At 46.6% G+C, this 24,488-nt stretch overlaps 1 protein-coding gene across 7 annotated transcripts in view; it reads right to left on the reverse strand.

The window, feature by feature from the left end:
* Positions 1-24,488, reverse strand: part of SEC16A (SEC16 homolog A, endoplasmic reticulum export factor) — a 478,800-nt gene that overhangs the window by 183,746 nt on the left and 270,566 nt on the right. The gene's annotated exons all lie outside the window — the stretch shown is intronic.

Consider the following 24,488-nt stretch of genomic DNA (forward strand, 5'->3'; position numbering starts at 1 on the left):
CACTAACATGCTAAGCATACACTATAGTTCAATATCTAAATTCATACATTTAAAGACAAACTCTTAGAAACTGAATGATACATACTTTTGAACTTGATTGTGTTTAGCGTTATGCTGAAGTGTATTTGTTGTGCATTTCATCACTAATTAATTAACTACATTTACCTTAATAAAAAAAAAGAGAAAACACTGATTTATGAATCAGTCACTCAAGGACAACTACTAGAATAAAAGCAAATGTCGAATTATACATTTAAAATAACTGCACATGGGTTTAAATGACCCATCTGACAGAAGACTAAAAATATGCTTTCCTTTCCTTCAGTTCCCAAAGTTAAGTAAGGCATTTACAAACAATATCTTTGGAAACTTTTATTTAATTCTTTGGGAGTTAAAAGTGGTAGCATTCTAGAACTTCATTTAGAAGGGTGGCAGGATCAGCCAACAGGCGGACTACAGTTAGGCCTGGCTCAGCTGGACAGGATGCGTCTTGCTTGAAGATATATGAGATGAGATTTAGCTGCATATTTTCTGATGCTCTTTGTGAGTGAGTGAGGACTTTGCTTATAGGCCAGGTACGCTGCCCAGTCTGCCTGATTTATCGAGAACCGTAAGGGTGAGTGAGACAGAGAGGACTGAGACCTATCCCATCTAAATTGTCCATGGGGAAACTACTCCGATGCACCCACTTAAGCATGAGGTGTAGCTCCAATGCTTGTAAGAACGAACATTTTCAAATAATGTGTGCTTTCAGCATTAGAGCGGGCACTGCTCATTACATTGTTATACTGGATATCCTCTGTTCATTTGTGTTCTCAATAAATAGACAGCTTTAAAGTAAAAAAAAAACATAAAATAGCTAACAGGAAGAGGGACTTCATCAGTGTCACAGTCACTCAAGAAGTTTTGGGTCAGAATGGATGGAGCGCTTCTTGTGCCCTCATATGCAGCATACATATATCTTTCTTAGAAAGTAGGCATATGCTTTGTGTTTCTCTATATATTTTACAGCACATGAAATGTTTGTGCATTCTCACTTATACTTAATGTTAATGCCTCTTGCACGATGAAACTGTCTCTTTTTATATTGTTTCACAGTTTCCCAAAACTTGAAACATAATTCGCTTCAAGGTCAGTAAGAAACCAGGAGTAACCATAGATTCTCCTAGCGCCACGGACGCGATCCCATCATCAGATACAGCACCTGACCAGCATTGCCAGACCTAAACTCCAGCACTTGCCGGAACTGGACCTTCCAAGTCAGAGCCAGGATCTACTTTTTTGGACAAGCCCTGTGAGGAGTATAATTGGGAAGGATCTACGGGTCATTATATCTACCAGAACCCCTTACAAGAGCCCGCAGAGTGGCATGAGGTACTGGACCCCTTCCCAGACACTGGCCTAGTCTCCCCTCTCCTCTTAGTGTGGCTATGGAGGAAGGAGCTTCATTTGCCATGGTGGTGAGGAGGTTAGCTAAGGTTCTGAAACTTACGTTTCACTCGGTGGCAGTCAAGACAAGCGTCCTGACAAAAGGTGATTCAGCTCAGTGTTGCCCCCACAGAACCTCTCCTTCCTTTTAATGAAGCAGTCACAGATGTCCTACTTGAGGCACGGCTCAAGCCATGCACAGGGGATACTATGAGCAGGACAACTGCCTGCGCCATCGGACTGCTCCGGGGGACCCAGCTTTCTTCACCCAGCAACCCACTCTGGATAATCTGGTTGCCCAGGACTCCATCTCCCAAGTGATACGTTTGGTACCACACCACCGGATAAGAAATCCAAGAGGTTGGATACATTTGACAAGAGGATATTCTCTTACACGAGCATTGCATTGCGGTTGGTTAACACCACATGCCTCTCAGGCTGATACACCCCCGCAGTTTGGGATTCAGATGCGCATATGCTGCCCATGTTCTCGGAGGAAGCTCGAGCGATATGTACACAGGCAATTGCCAATGGCAGAGATGCAGCACAGCTCACAATTTGCTGCTGACTGGATACAACAGACTTGCTAAGCAGAGCAATTGCGTCGTGAGTTGCATTCAGATGTCATGTCTGGATGAGATCTACTAGCTTTTCGGGGAAGTCCAGGCATAACTTATGGACATGCCCTTCGATGGCAAGGACCTCTCTGGCGATGAGGCAGCCTTTTCTGAAGCACTTGAAGGACAGCCAGACCAAAGCCCGGTTGCTGGGTCTCACCATGGACCCATGTCAGCTCCATTCTGCCTTTCGCCCCTTCTGTGGCTATGGTAGCGCTACTAACCATGTCCATTGCTGCACAGACACCAAGGCCCACAGGTTCCTCAGTCCTTTTGTGGGCACGGAAACAAAAAGCCTAGTGGGACACACAGCCAGAGGGCAAAAAGTGCAGGCTCTTTTGGTCAAAGGAGTCATTAAGAGGGTGCCAGCAGCAGAAGTCAGCTGTGATTGCTATTTCCGCTACTTTCCGGTGCCCAAGAAGGGCATTGGCCTCTGCCCTATTTTAGACCTGCTCCTTCAACTTCTTCCTGAAAGAGAATTTCAAGATAATGATGTTGACTCAGGTTCTGTCTGCCCTTGATCCTGGAGATTGGATGATGGCGCTGGACTTGCAGAACGCCTACTTTTACATCACAGTCGTACCTGTCCACAGGCACTGCCTGCTGTTCACAGTGGGCCACAAGAATTTTCAGTTCACTGTGTTCCTTTTTGGCCATTCAGATGTTCACAAAAGTGATGGCAGTGGTTGCAGCACATCTGTGGAGCTCGGGGGTTCCAGTCTTCCCAGTGCCATGGCAGATGGGTGTTTAAGGCAGGCTCACCCCAGGCACTTGTCTTCCAGCAACAGACTACAGCAGACCTCCTGCATTTACTGAGATTCACTATCAACGTGCCAAAGTCACACTTGATTCCCTCTCATATGCTCCATTTTATCTGAGCCATTCTGGACACAGTGCAGTTTCAGGCTTATCCTCCAGAGCGTGTAATCCTGGATATTCAGGCTATGATTCCAATGATTTAGCCTCTATCCTGAATTTCAGTGAGACAGACTCAGACGCATCAGACTTCAAGGTCTCCTAAATCCTGGCGCAGCCTTGTAAGAGGTGGAGATCAGAGGACTCTGCTCCACATCAATTTGTTGAGTGATTTGGCTGGCATTGAAAGCCTGTCTTCCTTCTAAAAAGTCAAGGCTGGTTCAGATGTTCACAGACAACACCACCGTCATGTGGAGGCCCTGTGCCTCTGAACATGGCTGGAATGTCAGGGATATTCCTGGTAGGTGAACATCTGGCAGGTTCGCTGAAAGCCAGAGCAGACAAACTCAGCCGTCAATTCCTAGTGGATCACAAATGGTGTCTACATCTGAAGGAGGTGCAATGTCTCTTCAGCGATTGGGAAAACCTTTGTTAGATCCATTTGCTACAGCTGAGAACTCGTAATGTCAGCCCTTCTGGCCACTGGAGTTTGCAAGGAGAACGGAGATGCTATAGTCTCGAGTGGAACTCCAGTTTCTGTTCACCTTTCTGCCGATACCACACTTGCCCACAGTTCTCAAAAAGATCAGGCACAACCGAGCCCAAGTCATTCCTGTGGCTCTGGATTGGGCACAGAAAATATATTATCCCGGACTCCTGAGAATGAGCATCGATCTTCCCATCAAGCTGCTCCTACGGAAGGATCTACTGTCACAGGGTAGGGTCCCGGAAGCGAATTTGCGCATGTTTTGCTTTCATGCATGTAGTTTGAGTGGCAGCAATTGAAAGTTTTTTATCCCAAGGGTAAAATCTGTGATTTTGTTCTGGCAGCTAGGCATGACTCAACTGAACACAGAATACACCTTCTGTTAGGACAAATCTGTGGCTTGGTGTGCTACCAAAAATGCTGATCCCCCTTTCTGCACCTTTGTCTGAAGACTTTTGGGAAGGGAGGGTGGTATGGAGGGCGGGAGGGAGAGTTTATGAAAGTTAAAATGGCATACAAGATAAAAGTGATTAATAAAGTGCAACATGGGATAAGTAGAAATGTGATAATATGAGGAGTGATGTTAAAGGAGGAGACTGAAATCTATGAAATGTATGCTTTTGTGAAATAAAATTTTGATACCAATGCCAATGAAACAATTCCACCTAAAAAACAAAGATTTCAACTACCTACCAATGTATGCTTGTGTAATGTAGACCTGTGCTCCCAGTGGGTTTGACACGGAGCTAGAAAATCTACAAATGGTAAATGTTCAATATAACAGCCAGCCCTGTGTCAAACAATAAGATACTTACAAACCCCACTAATCAGTTGCCGCAATGACACCATTACGAGGCTGGAAAGAATAAATATTAATTAGCAATTTACCTGCACAGGACAACCAGCCAAACTATAGAGTGGAGTTTCATATAATGGTATAGATAATGCAACCATAGTTCGCTGATTAGACGTCAGGGATAGTGGACTAAATGAAACTCAAATTCTACAAACTGGTAGACTTACAAAGACCAAATCTGCTGTATAAGTTGACCTAGCTACTTTGAAATAAATAATGCTGGGTACCTGAGAGTAGGTTAAGTGGCTAACATGCTTATGACACTTTGAGCAGAAGAGAGGAGCCCTATTCTGGTCTATTAATAACCAACAAATACCAAGCTTTGGTTTCAATGGATTATATGACAAACCCGCAAGGACAGATCAGTGGACACGAATCTGCAAAACTGCAGTTTGGTAACCTACATGGTACTGGTATCCATGGACCTTTCCAAGAGGTGATCTCAGCCTGACTCCTGAGCTCCTTTGCTATACCGAATAGATTGGGCTGAACTGGAGCGCAGGGGGCAGAGATCCTGAAGAGGAAAGAGCTTTTCCCGGGTTATTTGAAAATCTTATACGTTTGATTTAGCTTGTGCAAGGGATTATGAAAAATTAATTATCATGAGTCTATCCCTGTAGCATGATGTAAATTCCCGTGAAAGATATGTGGGATGACACCCTGTTGAAAGGATTATTTCAGGGTAATTTTAGCTGGCACTTCAAAAATCAAAAATTAACGAAGGCAAAAGTCAGACTAAGTTGCACTCTGGAGTGGGAGAGGTCAGTCACCACTCAGCCAGCAGTCTTTCTCCTTCAAAGCCTGGCAGTGTATTTTTCCATAGCTGGAATATAAGTAATCCCAATTTTGGCAGAGCAAAGAGCTGATGTGCAGAATCACACAATTCAGACAATTTGGAATGCCAGAATACAAAGTCAAGTAGAGTCCTGGAAGTCTATTGAGAAACACGAGCTGTCCAAAAATATTAGCATGTCAGAAAGGCTGACTATGCTTGGCCATAACAAGTTACAAGATCCTAGCTGATATGCTAATGAGCAGGGTCAGACTGGGATAGAAAATAGCCCTAGGCACCAAAATAAAAGGGCCCCCCATTAGTAAATTATATAGCTAATAAAAAAATGAAGTGGCCCATATTTTTCATTTGGATTTTTTTTTAATTTGACACACTGTATACTTATTTTTGCAAGGGATGGAAGACCGTGTGGCTCTGAGCTTGCTGCAGGTAATGTTTATTTTAATATCAGGGAAATTGACAGCAAAGATCGGCCCAGCAGATCATAAAACAGGCTCAGGCATCCAAGGAAAAGCCCCACACTGATTTTTCAGACCAGCCTCTCAGGCACTGCTTGACTGCCAATAGGCAAGTCCGAAACTGCACATAAATGTGCCAGGCCATTCACATTGTCCAGTGAGGCTCTGCACAAAAAACTAAACCGGTTACAATTGAATAATTGAATGCTTCTGAAGGTACGCCACTTAGGCTTTTTGAACTGTTGATTATTAGGAACAGGAGCCACAATGATACATCATCAGGGCACATCAAAGGAGCACATGAAGCATGTCCAGACACAGGGGTCATTCCCAGAAAAAGGAGACCTTAGCGGGACATTTAATGAAAGTAAGGAGTCAGTAAGGGGGTCAAATAAGTAGTTGGTTTACTTTACATTGGGATAATGCTGGTTGATAGATATATGCACCTGTGTTACCTCTGTTGCCCCAGTGACGCCCCCTTAGCAACAGACATGTGGTATTGGGGTGGCCAATACCAGGTGACCTGCTCCAGACCCACAGATGGGGATACAGCCTCAAAACAGTTCATCGAATAGATGCTTAGATTCAGTTGTTGGGGCTTCTTTATATGTACTGTGAGGAGTTGAAAAAGTAAAACGAATAAAAAAGTATGCATCTGTTCTTGGCATGTAGGGCTGCTGACATTCATATCTTAGCATAGATCGCCGCCTAGTGTTGGGTCCGGATGATTGCACCTTGTTGTCCTGGAAGAGTCTTCGAAGTACCACGAGATATGTGACTCCTCCCCTGGACTGCAGTGCGCATGGGCATCTTCTCCATCCTCAGATTGTTTTACGCCATTATGGCATAGATGGAGTATAGTAAAGTAAGAGATGGCCATGCAAAAGAGAATCCTGCGGCTCCAACAGGCCCCGTGGAGGAGGGTGGGCGATATGAATGTCAGCAGCCTTACATGCCAAGAACAGATGCATACTGGTAAGTAGCATTTTCCGTTTGAGGCATGTGGGCTGCTGAATTCATATCTTAGCATAGATGTATAGCAGTATCTCCTCTAGCGGTGGTCACCTGTACCAGCTGCAGCAGTCTGAAAAAGAGTTTTAATGACAGCCTGGCCTACAGCAGCTTGCTGCTTTGTTTGCACGTCTACACAATAGTGTTTAGTGAAAGTGTGTAAGGTAGACCATGTAGATGCCCTACATATGTCTTCAAGAGGAATATTCCCTAGGAAAGCCATGAATACCACCATTTTACGCGTAGAGTGTGCTTTGGGGGGGAACTGTTAGAGTGCGTTTAGCTTTTTGATAGCATATTTGAATGCATTTAACTATCCACCTGGCTATTCCTGATTTTGAGATGGGATTACCTTTATGTTGTGGGGAAAAAGCAACAAACAGTTGCTTTGTTTTCCTGAATGATTTAGTCCTGTCAACATAATATATTTATTTATTTATTTTATTTATTTATAAAGTTTTATATAGCGCGAAAATTATCCCGAAGGATATCAGAGCGCTTTACAATTTGAGGGAGAGGAAGGTAAAAGTTGCAGTACAATCATCAAAGGGATAACAACCCAAACAAATCAAATATGCACATCAAACAAGAAGGTTACTATCGAAGGGACAACAAGGGTAAGATAATGATTGGAACATAGCGAACTACTGTTTGTGGTTGTGAGAAAAATATTGGCAACTCTACAGACTGATTGAGATGAAAGGGAGAAATAACTTTAGGAAGGAATTTTGGATTTGTCCTGAGAACCACTTTATTATGAAGGAGTTATAAAAATGATTCTTGAATAGTAAGTGCTTGTAGCTCACCGACTCTTCTAAGGGAAGTAACGGCCACTAGGAAAGCGACTTTCCATGTGAGAAATTGCAAATTTGTGGAGAGGTTCGAATGGAGGACCCATTAGTCTTGTGAGAACAATATTTAAGTTCCACACAGGTGAGGGTGGTACTCTGGGTGGAATTATTCTTTTGAGTCCTTCCATAAAGGCTTTGATGGAAGGTACTTTGAATAGTGACAAATGTCTGTTTTGTAAGTAGGCTACTATAGCAGCAAGGTGTAACCTAATAGATGTGTATGCAAGGTTAGACCTTTGGAGATGTAACATGTAACCTATGATGTGTTGGATGGACACATCTAAGAGATTGATGTTGTTATTGTTGCAGTATATGACAAATCTTTTCCACTTGGCTGTATAGCAAGCTCTAGTGGTGAGGCATCTAGCTTCTCGGATAACATTCATGCAGTCAGGGGGAAGGTTAAGGTAACCAAACTCTAGGACTTCAGGAGCGAGAATGCTAGGTTGAGCTGTGCCGGATCTGGGTGTCTGATCACTCCTTGGCTCTGGGTTGGGAGGTGTAGGGAGAGGAAGTTTTTGGTGCAGGACTACAGATAGCTCTAGTAATGTGGTGTACCACGGTTGTCTGGCCCATGTTGGAGCAACTAGGATGAGAGTCAGTGAGTGTTGCTGCAGTTTGCGCACTACCAGTGGAAATGAGTGGGAGAGGCGGAAAAGCGTATGCAAATCTGCCTGACCAGTGCATCCATATCGCATTGCCTTTGGACAATGAGTGTAGATAACTGGCGGCGAAGCTTGGGCATTTGACGTTTTTGTGTGTGGCGGAAAGATCCATCTCTGGCTGCCCCCACAACTGGAAAAATGGTTGAAGAACTTGCAGATGAAGTTCCCACTCATGAGTCTGTTGCGTTTGACAACTTAACAGATCTGCTATGCTGTTCTGGACTCCTGGAACGTGTTGGGCTAGGAGAATTAATTTTTTTAGGAATAGCCCATCTCCATATGCTTCGTGCTAGTTTGGAGAGTTGCAGGGAGTGTGTCCCGCCTTGTTTCTGTATGTAATACATTGCTGTCATATTGTCTGTACGGACTAGGTCAGCTTTGCCCAGAATGTGTTTCTGGAACGATTTCAATGCTAGGACTATGGCTAGTAACTCTAGGTGATTGATGTGGAGCAACCTGTGTTTGGGTGTCCATCTGCCCTGTATGGTATGATGGAAAGATGAGCTCCCCAGCCAGAGAGCGATGTGTCCGCTGTTAGCACAATCTGTGGAACTGGCTCGATGAAAGGTTGCCTTTTGGAAAGGTTTTTGGTGTTCTACCACTGCAGAGCGTGATGCGTGCAACCATCATCCAACACCAGATCGGTCAGCTGACCTTGAGCTTGGTTCCATTGACGTGCTAAACATTCTGGTAGGGGACGCATCTGGAGTCCTGCGTGAGGTACTATGAATATGCAAGAGGCCATCATCCCTATGAGTTGCATGAACACTCAGGCTGGAAGAGTGTTGCGGCTGAAACTTTGTGACGAGGCTTTGTATGCTTGCTATCCTGGCTGCACTGGGATATGCAAGTGCCTTTGAGGTATTTATTGTAGCCCCGAGATATTGTTGTATGTGGGACAGTTGTAGGTGAGACTTTGGTGGTTTATGGTAAACCCTAAGTCATGCATCAGTTGGATTGTGGCATGAGTGTGGTGTACATACTGGTTGTATGACTTGGCTTTTATGAGCCAGTCGTCTAGGTAGGGGTAGACATGAATATGCTGCCTTCCTAGCTGAGTAGCTACTACTGCTAGACACTTGGTGAAGACTCTGGGTGCTGTGGTGACTCCGACTGGGAGTACCTTGAATTGATAATGCCGACCGTGCTCTACAAACCTGAGATATTTCCTGTGAGAGGTGCGAATGGGACTATGAAAGTAGGCATCCTTGAGATCTAGAGTGGCAAGGAAATTCCCTTGTGCGAGCAGAGGAAGGACATGTTGAAGCGTGACCATGTGAAAGTGGTCTGATTGTATGTAGAGGTTTAGGGGTCTTGCCTCTGTAACCTCCTCTTTGATAACCTCTGGTAAATGTGGTCTGGGTGGGAGGTTTATAAGAGGTGGAGGGGTTGTCAGAGGAGCAGCCTCTGGAGGTGCCTTTGTAAAAGGAGCAATGAAAAGAACATCTGGGAGCTTGTGATTGAAGGCTCTCATTGATTTAGCTGTGTCAGTGTCTTTTTCCATCTTCTCCAGAGATGAATCCACTGTAGGTCAGAACAAGTGTTTTTCGCCAAATGGCTGATTAAGGATGGAAGTTTGTACTTCAGGTTTAAAGCCTGAAATGCAAAGCCAAGCATGTCTACGCAGAAGGACACTTGTTTTGATAGCTCGGGAGGCGGTGTCTGCTACATCTAGAGTGGAACGGATAGAGGTGTTCGTAATAAGCTTACCCTCCTGTATGAGGTCGTTGGCATTTGTTTTATATATGTCCGGAAGGTGTTGCAATAGAGCCTTTAGCTTGTTGTTATGTGCTCTATCATACCTAGCTAACAGAGCTTCAGTGTTGGCGATACGCCACATTTTAGCTGCTTGTGACGCTGTACGTTTACCACAAGCATCCAAGAGTTTGGAATCTTTGTCGTGAGGTGGAACGTCCCCTGATATTTGCGACTTAGCCCTTTTCCTGGCGTTCGAGACCAATAAGGAGTCCAACGGTATGTGGCCCTTAATGTATGGGGTGCGGATTAATATTTTCTCTCTATCCTGGGGTTAATAACCCTAGCTCTAACCGGATCTTTAAACACTTCCGGTGCATGTTTAATTACTCCTTAGAGCATAGGTAGAATAGAGGGGGACTTATGAGAAATATCAAAAGTGTCTATTAAAAAATCCTCTTCCACAGGGTCTGTGTATAAGTCAACCCCATTGTATTGTGCGGTTCTGTGAACGATCTGGTTGAAATCCATGGTATCCTCTGGAGGGGAAGGTCTAGAGGGGTAGATATCGTCTCGTGGTACGTTAGGGACATCTGGCGTGTTGTAATCGTCCCGGCGTCTGGGGGAAGAAGGTGGACTAGGATGCCCTAGTGGCTCATCATCTGCACCCTCCCCTTAGAGGTGTCATCATCGGCTACTGGTGGAGGAGATGGTGTAGGAGACTGGTGTGGTGGAGAAGGTGGAGGAGGAGGTGGGGAGGAGGTAGAGAAGGAATCCTGAGAGGAGATGTAGCAATGTCTCTCTTTTTGGGTGGTGGAGCCGGTATAGGCGTGTCTAGTGGTCTCTTTTTAGAACTGAGAGTCAGCTGGCCAGTCTTTGGGTCTTTCAGAAGAGTTTTTTGGGTGGAATCTGGTTTGAAAAGCTCTTCTGCTGGAGGTTAGTCTTTCGGCGCCAGTTTTTTTCGGTTCCAAATGCTTGTGTGGCACCGACAGTGATGCTGTTTTATGCTCTTTAGGCTTCGAACCATGATGTTTTACAGTGTCTGTAGGAGTGTGCAGAGGTCTTTTTCGGCTCCAAAGGTTAAGAGTGTATTTTTCGGTAGCGGTTTCTTGCTCGGTTCCAATGGTTTCTTCGGAGTCGAGGGATTGGAGCCGGTTGGCTTTAGTGCAGAGGCAGTAGCAGGCACTGAGGAGGAGGAAGAAGACAATGGCTTCTTTTTCGGTGTCAGGGATTCGACACGGAGGGAAGGCTGGCTCGAGCTTTATTGGCCTGAAGGTTTAGTTGTGGACTTCTTTGCCGGGCCTGGAGGTGGGGCATGAGAAGTACTGTCTGGGTGTGCACCTGGGCCCGAAGGTGAAGGTGTGACCGAAAACTTTTTAGATGTTTGGGGGAGGGGGGGGTTTGACGTTAGTTCTTACGACCCGCTGTCCAGGAGTGTGATCTTCGACGTCGGAGTCATCAGCTTCGTAGTCTTCTTCGACCCGCTCCTGTTCTGGTACATAGACGCCCTCCTGGAAGATGTCGTCGGGAATGGATGTTGACGAGCGAGCCAAGCTTCTTCGAGCTAGACGATCTCGAATGGTCTTCTTGGAGCGGAATGAGGCGCAAGCTGGACAGTCTTTGTGGAGTTGGAAAAATGGTTCCTCTATGGTTAGTGCCAGAAGCTCACCCAATCTCCTCAGTGATGTAATAGCAATGAGGAAAGCAACTTTCCAAGTGAGAAATTGTAGTTCACATTTATGCAATGGCTCGAAAGGTGGACTGATTAGTCTGGTAAGGACAATGTTAAGAATCCACACTGGAGCAGGTGGAAGTCTTGGCAGAATATTATTATTATTTTTTTTTTAACAGACTTATATAGAGCGAACTTGACCCGAGGGTACCCGGTATCAGATCGCTTTACACGAGCACCAGTTGTGTTACATGAGGACACATTAGTTTTTGTTAGGCAAGGGGAAATTAAGTGATTTGCCCAGCATCACAGGATGTTGCGTGTCCTTACCGAGACTCGAACCTGGTTACCCAGATTTGAAGTCGACCACCCTATCCGTTAGGCCAACTCCTCTCCCCTTTTAAGTACTTCCATTAAAGCCTATAATATAGCAGAGGTCTCCTTACATCTATAGTGTGTGTAGGGCTCTTTCAGCTACTGACTGTGGGTTTTGGAAGAAAACTGGCAATTCTATTGATTGCTTGATATGGAAAGTGGATATGACTTTTGGCATAAACTTAAGGGTTAGTCCGAAGTACTACCTTATTTGCATGTATCTGCATTAAAGGTTCTTGAATGGTTAGTGCCTGTAGCTCACTCACTCGCCTGAGGGAGGTAATGGCAATCAAGAATGCCACCTTCCATGATAGAAATTGTAATTCACATGAATGGAGTGGTTCGAAAGGAGGTCCCATAAGTCTGGTAAGTACTACATTTAAGTTCCAGACTGGTGAAGGTGGGTGCTTTGGAGGGATTATCCTTTTAAGACGTTCCATAAAAGCTTTGATTGGGGGGTACCTTAAACAGGGAAAGGTGTTGTCTGTTCTGGAGATATGCTGCTATAGCAGCAAGATGTAGCCTTATGGAAGAGTATGCTAGATTGCATCTTTGAAGATGCAAGAGGTAACAGATCATGTTTTGGATGGAAGCATCTAATGGCTTGATTTGGTTATTATTGCAATAAATTACAAATCTTTTCCATTTAAGCTGCATAGCATGCTCTAGTAGTTGGCCATCTTGCCTCCTTGATAATGTTCATGCAATCAGGAGGCAAGTTAAGGTATCCGAACTCTAAGACTTCAGGAGCCAGATCGCTAGGTTCATCTGATTGGGATCTGGGAGACTGATTTCTCCATGGTTCTGAGTTAAAAAATGGGGCGAGAGGCGCAGTCTTTGGTGGGGAACTACTGAAAGTTCTAGGAACGTTGTGTACCATGGCTGTCTTGCCCATGTGGGAGCAACCAGGATCATTGTGAGTTACTGCTGGCGTAGTTTGCGTGCCCCCAGCGGAATCAGTGGGGCTGGTGGAAAAGCGTACGCAAATCTGCCTGACCAGTTCATCCATATTGCATTGCCCTGTGACAACAGATGTGGGAACCTGGCGGCAAAGTACTTGCATTTTGAGTTTTCGTTTGTGGCAAACAGATCTATACCTGGATGCCTCCACTTTTGGAAGAATGGTTGGAGAACTTGAGGGTGAATCTCCCATTCGTATAGCCGTTGGATGTGTCTGCTTAACAGATCTGCTATTTGATTGTCTCTCCCTGGCAGGTGTTCTGCGAGGAGAAAATGTTTTTTGGAATTGCCCACCTCCATGTGCTCTGTGCTAGGTGAGACAGCTGTGGAGAGTGTGTCCCTCCTTGTTTCTGGATGTAATACATGGCTGTCATGTTGTCCGTCCGGATCAACTCAGCCTTGTTGTACAAGTATTTCTGGAATGCTTTTAGTGCCAGAAATATTGCTGGCAACTCTAAGTGGTTGATATGCAGTGTCTTTTGTTTGATTGTCCAGAGCCCTTGGACTGTGGATTGAAGTAAGTGGGCTTCCCAACCTGTAAGTGATGCGTCCGCTGTTGGTACTACTTGTGGAACCGGCTCTTGGAACAGTCACACCTTGGAAAGGTTTTGTGGGTTCCACCACTGCAGAGAGTTGTAAGTGCGACTGTCTACCAACACTAGGTCTTTTAGTTGTCCTTGAGCTTGGTTCCGCTGCTGTGCTAGTCATTCTTGCAGTGGGCGCATTTGAAGTCGGGAATGAGGGACAATGAATATGCAGGAGACCATCATGCCTAGGAGCTGCATGAATACTCGAGCTGGCAAAGAGTGTTGTGGCTGAAACTTTTGAATGAGAGTCTGCATGTTGGCTATCCTGGGTGGATTTAGATATGCCTTTGCTACTGAGGTATCTATTGTAGACCCCAGATATTGCTGTATGTGTCTGAGACGTATGGCTTGCACACTGCGTACGAGTTGGCTTTTATGAGCCAATCGTCCAGGTATGGAAACACGTGGTTGTGTTGCCTTCGGAGGTGTGCTGCTACTACCGCTAAACATTTTGTGAAAACTCTTGGGGCTGTAGTCACCCCGAAGGGGAGATCTTTGAATAGATTATGTTGTCCTTCTATTGTGAACCTGAGGTATTTCCTGTGAGCTGGATGTTTAGGTATGTGAAAATATGCATCTTTGAGGTCTAATGTAGCAAGGAAGTCGCCCTGCTGGAGTTACAGGAGTACTTGTTGTAGAGTAATCATATGGAAATGCTCTGAGAGTATATATTGATTTAGCGGTCTGAGGTCTAGTATGGGTCTGAGGGATCCATCCTTCTTGGGAATTAGGAAGTATAGCGAGTATACCCCTGTTCCTTGGTGTTGAAAAGGGACTTGTTCTATTGCACCTTTTTGTAGCATGGACGCGACCTCTTGTAACAATGTGATGTGTTCTTTGGACATAGGACGATGTTTGGGTAGGATGTTGGGAGGAGTAGAAGTGAGTTCCAGGCAATAACCACACTGGTTAATTTGTCTCACCCAGCTGTCTGTGGTAATGGAGTTCCAGACTGGTAGAAATTGTTTGACTCTGCCTCCGACTGGTGTTAGAAGGTCCGGACGGAGTGAGATGGAGTCACTGTTAGCCTGAGCTTTGAAAGGTTCTGGCAGGTGTTGCAGTAAACCTTCAAGTTGATTGTAATGTGCTTTATCATAGCGTGCTAGTAGAGCTTGTGTGTTCGCAATGCTCCATGAATTAGCAGCCTGTGAGGCTACTCTTTTCCCTGAGGCTTCTAATATTTTATACTCTTTGTCAGGAGGGGGAGCATCTCCGGTTTGTGAGTTAGCTCTCTTTCGAGCGTTTGTTACTACTAGTGAGTCTAAAGGTAACTGGGATTTAATATAAGTAGGGTCTGTAGGGGCCACCTTATATTTCTTCTCAACCCTGGGATTGAGTACACGTGCGCTGGCTGGATCTTTGAATATGTCTGGCGCGTGTTTTAGTACCCCTTTGAACATAGGAAGTGTTCTGAAGTTTTTATCAGAGGTAGGAAAAGTGTCAAATAGATAATCTTCTTCTATTGGGTCAGTGTGCATGTCGACCTTGTGGTATTTTGCTGCCCTATCTATCAGTTGGTTAAAAACAATGGGGTCGTCAGTAGGCGACAGCTTTGTAGGGTATGGGGAGATGTCTGGGATGGGTTGTGTGTCACATGGATCATTCTGGTCTTCCCATGTGTCATCCTGTGCACGAGGATCCTCCGGTTCATTAAAATCATCCTGAGGATCTTCCCCCATGTTATCCCCATCATTATAATCTGTAGGAGAGTAGGGCACAAAAAGGCATATTAGGATAGAAAGGAGGAGGAGTAAAAGGCCTTGAGGGAGATGTCCCGAAGTTTTTTTTCTTTGGAGGAACAGGGAAGGAGTGTCCATGTCCAATGGTCTCTTTTTCCAGTGATAAACTGGAATGTGTCCTGTTTCAGGGTCTATATACATTTTAGGTTGTTCCTCAGTTACTGGATCAGGATTGAAGAGTTCTTCCTCAACTGTCCGTGGCTTTGGAGCCGATGTATTTGGCTTAGTGACTTGTTTGTGGCCTTTTGGCTCGAGGGCCTTTGGTTGTGGAGTTTTTTTCGGCTCGACTGTTGCTTTGGGGTCGGTAACCTTTTTCGGTTCGACGTCCTTTGTTGGTTTAACAGTCTTTTTCGGTTCGGCGACTGTTTGGGTCGAGGACCTGTTTCGGATCGACCGGAGCTTTTGGTTCGATAGGTTTTTAATGCTAGACGTATTTTTTCGGCTCAATGTTTTTGGTCGAGTCAAGGGCTTTTTTCGGCTTGATGGGCTTTGTGGTGTGATCATGTTTTTTGATCAACACTCTTTAGGATCGACTGCTTTCTTTGGGTCGGGTGTTCTTTTTGGATCGACGACCCGTTTTGGTTCAAGGCTCTTCTTTGGCTCGATAGCTTTCGACTTGCTAACCTTTTTGGGTTGGGTGACCTTCTTTGGTTCGACCACCTTCTTAGGTTAGACGACCTTTGGTTCGACAATCTTCCTCGGTTTGACGACCATTGGTTCGACGACCTTCGGTTCGACAACCCTCTTGGGGTTGACAACCTTCTTGGGGAGAATGGTACGCGGTCCTGGGCTATCAGAAGGCCTGGTTTTGGGCTTCGGAGACGAGCAGGAAGGAGGGGCTTCTGAAGGAGCTTGTTGATCTCGGCTAAGGCCTTTAGGTGATGATTTGACCGGAGCCTTATCTTTTGGGATAAATGGTGTTGGGGGCTGGGTACTCACTGTTTGCTTCGGTGTGATTTGGTCATCGTAGTCCGACTGGTCCTCAACTGTGACGATTTCTAGATCAGAGTCTGCCGCTTCAGGGAGGTAGTGTTCATCAACGAAGATGCTCTTCGGTTTCGGTGCCGGCCGCTGCATCTCTTGCCTAGCGGCCCATCGATTCCGGATGGTCTTCTTCGAACGGAATTGGGCAAATGCTGGGCAATTTTCTTTGTTGTTTTCGTTGTTGTGTAAGCACTTGTTGCATACTGTATGTTTGTCAGTATGCTGGAATTTGGAGTGGCATTGTGGGCACCTTTTGAATGGGCTCCTTTCCATGGACAGCAGGCCCACGTTGCGACGAAAGGCCCAAAGGCCTGTGTCGACGACTGGATCGAAATGGAAAGTTTGGTCGAGTCAAGAAGTACCGCACAAGAACAATACCGTCGGAGTAGAAGGCCTTTTGGCCTTAGAAAGTAGTTTAGTATCGGTTCCGAAGTTGGAGTAGAGGAATAACATCCGAACCCAATGGCAGAAAAAACAATCTGAGGATGGAGAAGATGCCCATGCGCACTGTAGTCCAGGGGAGAAGGTCACCTATCTTGTGATACTTCGAAGACTCTTCCAGGACAACAAGGTGCAATCATCCGGACCCAACACTAGGCCGCGATCTATGCCAAGATATGAATTCGGCAGCCCACATGCCTCGAACATATATTTTTTTTAAAGCATGTCCAGAGTTAATACGTGTCTTTTGTTTATTATTTCTACATAATAAATTTGCAAAAACAAGATACGGGTGTTGGGTTGAACAGCTACTAATAAACAAGTTACTTACCTTTAGTAACGCCTTATCTGGTAGAGACAATATCTTTTTTTAAATTACATTTTTATTAAGGGGTTACAATCATAAGAATAACAAACGTTTGCCGACAGCATTCGTCATTATTACAGAACATCTTCGTCTGTCAATACTTCCTCCATATTACTCAGATGTTAATGTACATTTAAGTGTCATCATGATCAGTTGCAGAAGTTTTTATCAAATACTCCACAAGAGTACCCCAGATATCTTTAAGCACGAGGATTGTATTGTGATAATTCTTCAGCATAAGCCTCCAGATTTGTTTTGCAATACAATATATACTCGGCAGCTTATGAGCTCTTGCTGCCAATATCTAGCCACACATTCCTTACCTTTGAATTTCCCCAGGCGTCAGTCTGGAACTGAAAAAAATGTTTGCGAGCAGTACCCACTGCATGCTGGTTGACTACGCGCAGCATCATCGATCTCTGAAGTGACGATCACTCATAGGCGCCACCTTGGCACGCAGACGTCCGTTACTTTTCATGACTTTCCACGCCAGAAACAGAGATATGAAGTGCACAGACACTGGTGTGTCCAAAAATAGGGCCTTGAAAGGGATCAGCCCTGACCCTAGAAATCTGTCTGCAGAGCAAGGAGGATGGGTGGGTCGCTAAGGAATCTGCAGCTAGATATGGTCTCTACCAGTAAGGTTTTATCAAAGGTAAGTAACATATTCATCTGATAGAGACATCTAGATGCAGATTCCCTACTTTTGAATAGATACCCAAGAAATATCATCCCTGGAGGTGTGTCTGCGGACAAATTTGGAATAAAAAGTCCTCTAGGACAGAACGGGCGAAGTGCTCATCCCTGCAGACAAGACTGTCCTGTCAGTAATGCTTGGTAAACGTGTGCAGGGATGCCCACGTTGCTGCTCAATAGATGTGCAGGACTGGGACCCCAAAAGTAAAGCAGTGGTCACAGCCATTGCTGTGGTGGAATGAGCTCACAAACCATCAGGAGGCTGCTTCTGTGCCAGAGCGTAGCAGATCTTGATGCAGACAACGACCAATTCAGAGTTGGTCCATTCATGCACTGCCAGACCTTTATTCGCACCAACATACCCCATAAAGAGTTGGTTGTCCACCCGGAACTTTCTTATGCAGTCTAAGTAGAATAACAGTGGTCTTTTTGGTTCCAGACAGTGGAGTCGTTCCTCTTCTTTAGAGGCATGTGGAGAAGCGTATAAAGTGGGCAAGGTGACAGATTGGCCCACATGAAATGGTGTTATCACTTTTGACAGGAAATAGGCCATAATGTTAAGCACCAGTTTGTCAGGATAAACTGAGCTCACGCACCCTCTTGCCCGATGTAATCGCCACAAGAAAGGCTGTTTTGGTGGTGAACACCTGAGGGGACAATTGTGTAAAGGGTGGAAAGGAGCACACATCAGAAATATGAGAGCCAAATTAGGGTCCCACTGAGGCATATCGAAAGGGGAATGTGGGAATATATGTACAAGGAAAAACCAAAGGGGATGATGGACAGAGCGTTGAAAATACAAACACTCACCCCCAGTCAACTGATCTGGGTTTAATCCATCACCATTCTTTAGCTCACTCCGCCACCCCAGTTCAGACATGGCCATATGCAAATCAGTCTGACCCTGTGCCTCATGGGATTGTCAAAAACTGACAGAGGGTAGCTCATCTCTCGGATCAGCGCTGGCTGGCACGGAAGAAAAAGAACGGACGTCAGCATGCCGAGGTGGCATCTATATAGGTGACGTGCACGTCACTTCTGGCATCACATGGACCTGATCGAAGCTACCTATAGGCGCAAAGGGTAACTCCTCACGAAAAATCTTCCAGATCCAGTCTGACGCCTGGGGAAATTTGAAAGTAAGGAATCTGCGGCCATTTGGCTCTTTAAGATAATTTCCTTTTCCCATTTGTTGTAGACATATCTAGTAAAATCAATCTTGAAGAGAACTCAGACAACACTACTGCACAATGAACGGGGTTGAGGCCAAAAATAAATGATGAATAGCACATGTGGTACTAAAGAAATGTTCCCGAACCATTTTCTATGAATCATTTGAATATGTGGTAGTTGAACAAGGTACTTACTTTCGGTAACACTCTTTTTGGCAGACACTATCCAACCACAGATTCCTCACCTCATGAATATTTACCAAGAGTCAGACTGGATACGAAACATTTTCAGCAGTATCCCTGCTTGCCAGTATGTGGCAGCAAGCAGCTCTGTGCCAACATCGTTCCGCTTCGGAAACAGAGCCCAGTTGACAGAGCGAGGATTTGGAAGGGTCAGTGAGAAATCTGCAGTTAAACAGTTCTAACCACACATTTTGAATAGATGCAGAAGCAGTACCTCCCAGGTGTGTGAAATGGCTCAAACCAAAATGTCCTGGAGGACCGAGGAGGCAAAGGGCCCATTTCAACAGACCTGTGTGTCCAGACAGTACTGCTCTGAAAATACACGGAGTACCGCACATGTAGCAGCCTGGCAAATGTCCAGAGCAGGTACTCCGCATGCTCAGGCCCAGTCAAATGCGGTGCCACTAGGGTGACATGGGCCAGTCGTTCCTGATCTTCAGAACTGTGGGCGAGGTTCAGCGGAAAGGCATACAGGAGTCTAGAGCTCCAATCTAGGTGGAATGAGTCTCAGAGAGAGGGAACTTCACAGTGCAAAATTGCTGACAAGTGTTCTCTGCAGTGGTGAAGAGATCGAGCCAAGGTTCTACCCATTCATGAAAGAGACCTTGCACCACCTCTGGGTGTAGCTCCCAGACATAACTTACTAGGAATCAGCAGCTTAGTTTGTCCATCCTGGTGTTTAGAGATCCCGCCAGAAAGCTCTCCTGGTTTTCTAGCTACTTCCAGAGGTATAGTGTCTAACAGTGCAGACAACTCAACCCGGCCTGGCTTATTGTAGTACTATACAGCAGTGGTTTTGTCTATGGGCACCTGTATTCGCCTCTCTTTGATGGAAGGTAGGTAGCAAGGCTTTCAAGATCAAATGGATGACCCACAACTCCAGTAGACTGATGCGAAGCCTGGTTTCTGCCGGGGATCAGATGCAGGAGGCCATCAGTAACAGCAGCCTCAGAGTCAGCATCACAGAGATCCAGAATGGAGCCTGAAACATCAGGATCATTATCCAAGGGCCCTGGACTCTGCACTCTAGGGGAAGGCACAAAACTGAAGGGTGTTCAGAATAGCTCCAATAAAAAAAGGAGCATACGGTGTAAATTAGGCATGTTGATAGTGAACCCTTACAGCATAAAGTGGTTTGCCATTGTCTTAAGGTGGGTGACGATTGCTTGGGGCAAGCACACCATCAGCAGCCAGTCATCCAGGCCAGAAAAAGACTGGAACCTTGGACCTCCAAAGATGTGCTGCAACCATCACTTTTGTGAACACCAGAGGGACACTAGAGAGGCCACAGGGGAGCACAGCAAACAAAGTGCTCCTGTTCCACAGTGAATCACAGGTAGTACCTGCAGGACATGAATGGGAAAATTAGCATCCTGCAGGACCAATGCTACCATCCAGCGGCGGGAGTCGAGGGCAGACAAGATCTGGGCATTGGTGAGCATCTTGAATCTGTTCTTCCACAGGAAAGGTCTAGGAAGGGACAGAGGACTCTGACTTTGTTTGGCACCATAAACTAACATATCAGTTACTTACCTTCGGTAATGATGTATCTGGTGAAGACAATTCTAGCCGCAGATTTCTTGACCTACAATTATCCCCAGGCGTAAAGCTGGATCCAGAAAACTTACCTTGCCACAGCAAAACTGCTCGCCGGGGGGCGGTCGACATCACGCAACTCCGCCCAGGAATCTTATGCATAAGTGACATCAGCGAGGTCACATAAGACCCGCCCCGGCGCACCTATGTCAGTTTTCTTCGGTGAACTTTTCTGCACCACAAATCAGAACCACCAGATAAAAAACTGTGTTTAGCATGGGAACAGTGTGTGAAGAGCAGAAAAAAATTGGAAAGAAACTGTGACTAACCACACCACAAGAGTGGTGACAACACCGCAGAACCTAAAGACAGGGAAAGAAGAAAGAGCGAGAAGAGCCCTGCGTCGCCACCCCGCCAGCATAAGACAGCCTCCCATCCCTGTGCCCCAGAGATATGGAAAATGCGTAAAAGTCATGGCACACATAGGAAACTACCACTCCCAACCTGAGCAAGGAAGGGAACCAGCTGCAAGACAGACAGGAACAACCTCCAAGCCACCCCAATATAGAGGGCAACACCCCCCACAAAAGGGCAAGGACAAAAAACATGGCCAGTGAACCCATATCAGAGGAAGCAATGGAAGGAAGAGAGGGGAGGGAAGGACAGGGATAGAATCAATACCCCCTTAACCTGGGAGAGCCAGAGCAGCAGGGCACCAAGGCACCGTAACCCCATCCTCCAAAGAACCAAGGAAGAAAGAAACGCCCCCAGACAGCGCCACCCGTCCATAACCAGGAAGGCACTCACAGGAGACCCAGCCCCCTCCGCCGGGAGGCAAACACCGAAGACCAATCCAAGGGTCCTCCCAGAACAGGGGAGGAAGGGTGAGCCGTGAAGGAATCTGCGGCTAGAATCGTCTCTACTAGATACATTGTTACCGAAGGGAAGTAATTCGTACATCTGATAGACTACTAGTCGCAGATTCCTTCATGTCGAATAGATACCCTAGCAATACCCCCAGTGAAGGAGGGTCGTCGAAAGGACTCCAACAGCCAAGACAGACCATGGGCCCCACAGGGGACCAGAGCTGTGGACCAGGGAGAAAATTGCCCCTGCCAGGCAATGGAGAGGGACGAGAGGTCCTCATCCGACCTCGACCCGGACCGAGACGAGAAGGGGCTGCCGACCCCTGTGGCTCCGCACGGGCCAGCTGCTGCTGGGGCCGTAGCGTAGTCACTTCAGCCTTAGACAGGACCACCTTGTCAAAGGACTGAGATGGGCTCAGGGATGCGACCCGAGCCCTAGCGACCTCCCACGACGCCACAGGGACTCCCGCAGGAGTATGCGACGAGGCAGAGACGCCGTGGCGTGAAGGAGGTGCCCCAGAGGAGCCGCACCCCAACATCACCACATCCTCCAAGTCTGGATCCGAACCAGTCGGCGGCGGAGCCGGCGCCGCAGAGGGCCCCAACTCAAGGCGGGGAATCCGCCAACGCCCCAGGAGGAGGAGGAGACGCCAGTGAGGCCTGCAGAGCCGCCGCGTAGATCTCCATTTGGACTCTCGACGCCCAAACACCGAGAAACGGTGGACAGGACATCACGCGGGGCAGCATCACAAATGGAGTCCATGCCACCGGACGGCCGGGAACCAGCCCCCTGGGACAAACTGCGACACTTACCCATCGGAGAGCGACGCTCACGCGACATCGAAGAAGGGAAAGGGCGACGACCACGGCCGTATCTGAAGCAGTATGCTGAAGTAGACTGAGGGGAGGACGCCGACCTGGAGAGAGAGGTTTCATCTGGCACGCCTGCCGTGATTTTGGCTTCAACTGTCGACACTCCAGACAAGCAGTGGCGCAGTGATCCTCCCCCAAACAACACATACAAAGGAGGTGAGGGTCGGTCGCCGACATAAGACGCCCACAAAAAGAGCAAGTTTGGAGGCCCAAAGGCATTCGCACACAGCCCCACCAAAGAGAAATAGGAAAAAAAGGGGGACCCCAAACAGACCCGAAGGACCAGATCCACATTGCACGCGGAAAAGGAAAAAACGGACGTAGGCGCGCCGGGGCGGGTCTTATGTGACCTCGCTGAAGTCACGTACGCGGACGACGCCTGGGCGTAGTCGCGTGATGTCGCCCCGCCCCCCGGCGCGCAGGGTTGCGGAGGCAAGAAAAGTTTCCGGATCCAGTCTCACGCCTGGGGATAATTCTAAGCGAAGGAATCTGTGGCTAGTAGTCAATATCAGATAGAAGTAGCAGCCAGTGCCTACCCCCGATGCCGGTACCCTCTCTAAGGTTCCTTTGGCAAAATGGACCTGCATTTCCTGCTTCAAGAGGGACAGTTCAGCCATTTGGAGGATGGTGGAAGACGCAACAGAGTGATAATGAAATGGTAGGGCGTAACCTTGCTGAACAATTTGTAGGACCCACATGTCCAAAGTGAGTGTTTGCCACTCAGACAGAAAATATCAGATCTTGACACCGGCGTGGAGGCTGTTTGCCTATCGACGATCACCTGCATGGGAATGGGTGCTATAAAGAGGTTTTGTAGCTGCAGGGCTGGCGAGGCATTAGGATGTGTCATCCATAGCCCCTGTTGTCCATGTTGCCATGTGGGTACCCTGGCTGCAAAAGGGCAGCGAAGTCTGCTGAACTGGCTGGATAGGTTGCTGGCGGTATTGAAAAAACTTGCATAGATATGGAGCAGACTAAACTAATGCCAAGGAGAGGCAGAGAGGCCCAAGGACGAAGCTGTGGTCCAACTATTTTTTAAGCACTCATGGGGACAATCTGCTTTTTCACCAAAAAGATGAGCATCAAAAGGCATGTTTCATCAATGTATATTGAACATCCCCAGAGAAGCCCATGGATCACATTCTAAAGTGTCTTTGGAGAACCACACTGGTGTCTACTGCCCAGCCAAGTCAATCTGTAGTATCTAACCTACAGAGGATTGCAAACTTTGCAGCATCACAGTCATCTTTTAGGCCTTAGGACTTTAGCAACAGTGTCACAACGGGTGTCGATGTAACACTCCAACAGGCAACTGGCATTAATCAAATGTAATGAAAAGCTGTGCTTTACAAACATTTTGAGCTCAGAGTCCCTATCCTGCGGTGCTGTAGGGAAGTCATTGGGGTTTATTAATAAGAGAGGTTTGATACCAAACATCCCTATTTTCAGTGAAGCCATCATGTAACTGGAAAACTCGTTTTTCGCCAGTGTCCAGCACATGCTTTTAAAATGTCTTCCCTGATCACTTGTACTGCCAGTCTTGGAACTGACCAGCACTGGGGCATATCTGCTCAGGCAGTTATCCCCTCGCATGTAGTGTGGTGCACCCTGCCTTAGGACTTTAAGGCCTGTTGTAGGGGTGACATACCTATACTGCATCCAGTGTCTGCAGGCATGGCTCACAGGTTGTGTACCATGTGTTTTGACTTTTATTTGCACCAAGACACGCAGCCTGCAAAGGCAATTTGCATGAGCTTGGTGAGGGCCCCCTTAGGGTGGCACAATTCGTGGTGCAGCCCTTGGGCACCCTCTTTAGTACCTCAGGCCCTAGGTAACATTTACTAGGGACTTACAGAGGGTACTAAAGGTGTTGCCAATTGGGGAAACAATTAAATCATTTTGGGAAAGTTATATGGCACTGAAGGCTTAATTAGTAGGAACCCAGTGCACTTCCACTCGAAATTACATCAACTACTAGGCAAAAAGTGGGGGTACAATGTCAAGAAGGGGCACTTTTCTACACTCGGGTCAAGGGTTGATATCGGCTCTGAAGGCAAGTGGCTTTGGGAGTGATACTGGGAGGCAAGTTGATACCATTGCACCTCCTCTTGAATTCAAAAGGGAGATGGGGAAGGGCCACAAATTTTGCTTACTTTTTATGCTTTTTCTTGGACTTACCTGAAGAGAGATAGGTCATGTAA

The sequence above is a fragment of the Lissotriton vulgaris genome, chromosome 5, assembly GCF_964263255.1.
Source record: "Lissotriton vulgaris chromosome 5, aLisVul1.2, whole genome shotgun sequence".
Taxonomy (NCBI): Eukaryota; Metazoa; Chordata; class Amphibia; order Caudata; family Salamandridae; genus Lissotriton; species Lissotriton vulgaris.